Here is a 4930-nt window from a genome sequence, read left to right as displayed (position 1 = left end):
TGTTCTTATGGCATTGATGATTTTGGTCAGTTTTCTCAGATATTTTCAGATGGAAGGATAAATGATTCATGCTGTTACGTGGACTGGTTCCCTGTTTACTTAGAAATAATTACGCTTAGTAAGGTTCTCTTTATTATTATCATTATTATTATTATCATTATTATTATTATTGTTATTATTATTATTCTGCAAAACCCCTATTGAAATTGTTGTGGGGCTTATTTGCAATGTTTTCAAAAATATTTATCTTTTAAGTCTTTTTAGCAGGTAGAAATAAGGTGGGGTTGTCAGCAGGTTGAATCAGGCATCTATGAGCAAAATGCTTCATGGATGTTAATTTAGAAACCATTTAAGACAAATTAAATAGCACTTGGATGGTAGAATCTTCCCCAAAGACACTCTTTTAAGAATATTTTGTATTGTGCAACTGAAATCTGGTGTTGAGAGAGACGACCTAAGTCCCCCATTTCCTTCAGTAATTTCTTTTGTTTACCATAAAACACAGAGTTACTTGTAAGTGATAGGAAAAAGTCCTTTTCTACTTGTTCAACTATTAATGTCTTGGTATTCCAGGGCAGATTTCATGGAGAAAAGTGACAATTACACCAGATCTCTTGGGGCAGTGAAGCACTGAGGCTGCCCACACAGCACCTCCATGTTCGTGTTAAGGGACGTGTGTTCTTGACTTTGTACTCTCCTAATGACAAGAACATTTGTGCCGCCCCAAAAGGCAGCTGTTGTTTCACTGCCGGCATCCCTTGCAGTCAGCAGGATTTGTGGTACAAGCTGAAACATGGGATGGCCAGAGAATGCTGTTCAGCTCACTGTGCATTTCAGGACAGCCCCAGGTGACTCTGTGATGGTCTGGTTGCAGTGAGTGATGGCAGCGTTCCTTTAGGTGGCGTTTCCACTGGGACAGCCGAAGACACCTTCAGGTAGGTGGTGATTGCTATTTCTGTCGTACGGTTGGTAAGATTAAATCCCTAGGGGTTTAAGTGGTTAACCTGAGGAGCAGGTACTAAATCCAGAACACATTAAGCACCAAACATTCCAGCTTTTGGCCTCTGGCAACATAGCTCCATTTAGTATAAGAGGAACAAAAAATCCCCAAATCCTTTAATTAATCATGGAAGGAATAAATGTGCAGAAACCTCATACGCTTTCAATCACACCGTTATTTTTCATTGCTGCAAAGCTATCCTGGGGCATGAGTTCACAGGGAGAAAGGGTGGCTGAGGTGAGAAGTGTTCAAACAGCTGAGTAAACCACACATGCACTTGAAATTACTGCAAGGTTTATAAGTTCATATAAGCCTCATAACTGTAAGGTTTATTAGCCAGCGCTGAGATTTTCCAAGGGAAATGGGGGAAGATGCGAGTTGATTAACTCTCCACTATATTGCATGTGCTGTAATGCTGGAGAGCAAGTGGCATGGAAGAGTCCCAAATGGTGAAGGTGGGGTAAGTCCCACTCCACCTCTTTTTGCTGCTTTTCAGGGAGTTTAAATTAGGGAAAAAAGTTGGTAAAAAATAAATGGTTGATGATAACAAGAGAGCAAAGGCCCAGTGAATCTCATTTCATTTCATGAAAAGTTTTCAGCTTTTGTGCTAAAGAATCAGTTTTGTTTTCAAGCAGAGAGTAAATACATCTTTAAAAATCGAGGACACCTAGAGACATGCATGGTTTGGACCTTGGTGCTGGAAGCCAGGGTGTCTGGCAGGTGATTCAGGCTCTCTCATCCTCACACCCGGATGTTTGCAGCTACTATCCAACAGTTGCCACCAACAGCGATGCTTGTTAGTGTGGAGAAGGAAGCCTTTAGGTGATTCAAGCCAGGCACCCAGAATCAGAGTATATGAAACAACTCACAAAAAGCCCATACTGAGACAGTTGTAGTCCCTTGACAGTTGTAGCAAGAGCAAGCATTAGCATATTTTACAGGCAGGATGTAGAGTTTCACTAAAATGAGATTTTCTTATATTTTACCAGCCACAATTCGATTCTGAACGTACTTGAAAGACCTGTCATTCTTCCTTGGGTGTTTATGGGACTGATCTCCATGTAACCATGGCCTAAATAAGCAGGTATATGTGTGCAAGCAGATTACAACAAAACTTGCTCAAGAAAGAGGCTTTGTTTGTTTTTTACACTACATCTGAGATCATTTTGGCTAGTGAGGTGACTAAAAGGAGATAAGGCTTTTGTTTATTTAATATTTTTAGCAGAAAACTTGTCCCATGGATTGCTGGGTACTGGTGAAATGATGACGTAAAGTTTTGAGGTTTGATCTAATGGGAAGAACGGAAGAGCTTCTTGGAGTACAGGAAGAAGGAGGTGACTTCCTTGCAGCAAGTGAAATGGTATGGAATGTAACGGTGCTGAGCATGAGATTAGGCAACTAAGAGGAAGACCAACCATATGAAAAACAAAGAATTGGTCAAAAGTTTTAGTGCTTGGCTAAAATGTGAAGGTTTCTGTCCAACAAATGTTCAGACTGATATTACAGGAAAAGACCCTATGCTCCTGATTTTATTTATTTAATTATTCATTCATTCATTTTTGAGGTGAAATTTGTGAAAGGCAATATGTTTACCTATGGCAGCAGAAGAGTGCAATCAGTGGTTTAAGAGTGTCTTTCCAGTTTTGGGTCCCCAGTCACAAGCAGTATTTACACAGGGGAAATGGAAACAGCATTGGTCATCTAAAAGAGACATGCTGACTTGCCGCAAAAGAGTGTTTGCTAAAACTTCTAAATAGACTATCACTAAAGATGTAGTTTCTCGGGAAAAAGCAGAAGAAAATGAGTTTTGTGGTATTCTGAACATACAGCACAGAACCCATCACTTAATTGGTGAAATTTTTTTTTTTCAGTAGCAATGAAATGATAAAATGGCTTCTTATTGCACATTTCAAAACAAAAATGCTTCAAAGCAAAATCTGCTACTTTTTTTTTTTTTCTGTAGATGGAGTAATTTATTTTTCTGTATGGGTTTTGTTAGGATGTCAACATTCAAAGGCATAACTTTTGTGGTTTGAGTAATATCACTGGTGGCTTTTCATGCAGCTGGCAAATATGATTCACAAAAAGTTTGCATTTTGCAGACATGTTTTTAGCAGGAAAAGTCATTTTTTCCACTAGACTCTGGAAGGATTTTATAATGCATATAAATGGAGTTTATTAAGGTTTTGGCAGATTTGTGATACACATTAATTTGAATAACCTACGATGTCTCCTATTAAATAGTCAAATTTGGTAATCTTGGTCCCAGGTAAGATTCCTGGGTAAGTTTCTCTGACCCTGACCCCAGGTAACATGTTTTCTTATATCAGTACATGTTTCCTCCAGCAGCTGTGGGACAAAACAGCATATCTTGACCATCCAAGCTACTTCTGTCTAATCTAAGGTAGAATTCACATGCCTAAAGTGGACAGCAAATATAAAAAGTGTTTGAACAGCTGAATAAGCTGAACAGGTGTTTTAAAATAATACTATTTATAAGTTCATACAGCTTCATAACACTGAGACTTATTAGCCAGCATAATAATTTTCCAAGGGAAGTAGGAGATGGTTTGAATTAATTAACCCTCGAGTATATTGTGCACATTGTAGCACTGAAGAAAGCACTGCATGGACCAGTCCTGAATGGCACATGTTGGGTAAGCTCTTTTCTCCTAGTCAGTGGGTAGCTGCAATACTCCACATTGCATCCAAGTACTTTGTTTTGTCATAACTGTAGGGGTTAGAAGATTTAATTTAACTTCTTTATTTGCTGCTGAGAAATCAAAAGCACAGGATCATACAAGTGTAGTGATAAGTGATGAATGGCTTGTCCCAGCACCTTAGTAGTTCTTGTTTTTTCTGTATTTATTTTCCCATGCCTACCCTGCTTGTCATGGTGACGGGGTTAAAATAAGTAAGATAATAAATATTTTTTTCTGTATTTTTGCACATTCAAAAATAACTGCAAATTTCTCCTTAGAATAAAATGTGTTTGATGGCAAATGGAGGCTCTGGCAGACAGCGCATCACTCTGGCACAGCGGGCAGCACCTACTCTGGTGAGACTGCCTGTGGGCAGTGCAAAACCTGGACCTTTCCTCCTCTGTGAGGCTGGGGACATGTCCCCACCAGCGCCCAGGATGCTGGTGGAGAGGCGCATGCAGTATTTAGGTATTGCTCGTTTGGGTTTATCTGTGTTGCCATTCAGCTGCTACTCAAACTGTCACGTCTTTAATTCTCAGCAACATATGCAGCTTTGGAGACTTGAACCTAATTTGGGAAAATGAACTGTGAAAGAGGCAATTATATGAAGTTAGGGAGGTGATTATGGAGTGTGTTGCTCCGTCCAAAAAGGCATTAAATTGTTACACTAAGCCCTACAGAAAACTAGGTAAGATAGGTAAAATAATAATAAAGAAAAGGCAGTATTTTAGAACAGGCATATAATTTTCAGAAAATATTTAGAAGGTGTAAATTAGTCCTTATAACATACTGACATCTTCCACCATTGTATTACACTGAAAGTCTATACATCTGATATTGAAAACAGAGGTCAAAACTTCTTAAGGTTGATCTCATTAAGTCTGGATTGTTGTGGTAAGAAGAAAATAGGGAACTGGATAAATATGCATTTAAAAAAATACTACTTTTATTGATAAATAAAGTAAGTGTATTCATCACTGTGCCTGAAAAAAAACACATAAGTATTTCTTTGGTAAAGTAGTAAACAGATTTCACAATAATGTAAGGACTATTGTTTGCCCAAACTAGTTATAAAGAATTATTGAAGAAAATATGGATGAAAATATTGCTCTCTAAAAAACATTGTATTATCCCATAGATAAACTGAATTTCCTCTTCCAATCCCTCATTGCATATACGGCTCTCCATCTGTTCTAACCTTTAGTTGAAAAATAACCTGAGCTTTCAG

At 38.3% G+C, this 4930-nt stretch overlaps 1 long non-coding RNA gene across 1 annotated transcript; it reads left to right on the top strand.

Moving 5' to 3' along the window:
* Nucleotides 1–286: 286 nt before the first annotated feature.
* On the top strand, nucleotides 287–4172 carry LOC136790836 (uncharacterized). The gene is made up of 4 exons (XR_010831586.1): nucleotides 287–935; nucleotides 1990–2084; nucleotides 2223–2360; nucleotides 3981–4172. It is a non-coding gene; the product is annotated as an uncharacterized lncRNA (long non-coding RNA).
* Nucleotides 4173–4930: the final 758 nt, after the last annotated feature.

Source organism: Anser cygnoides, chromosome 4 (genome assembly GCF_040182565.1).
Source record: "Anser cygnoides isolate HZ-2024a breed goose chromosome 4, Taihu_goose_T2T_genome, whole genome shotgun sequence".
NCBI lineage: Eukaryota > Metazoa > Chordata > Aves > Anseriformes > Anatidae > Anser > Anser cygnoides.
Note: the sequence above shows the minus strand (reverse complement) of the source record. Positions and strands in the feature narration are given on the sequence as shown.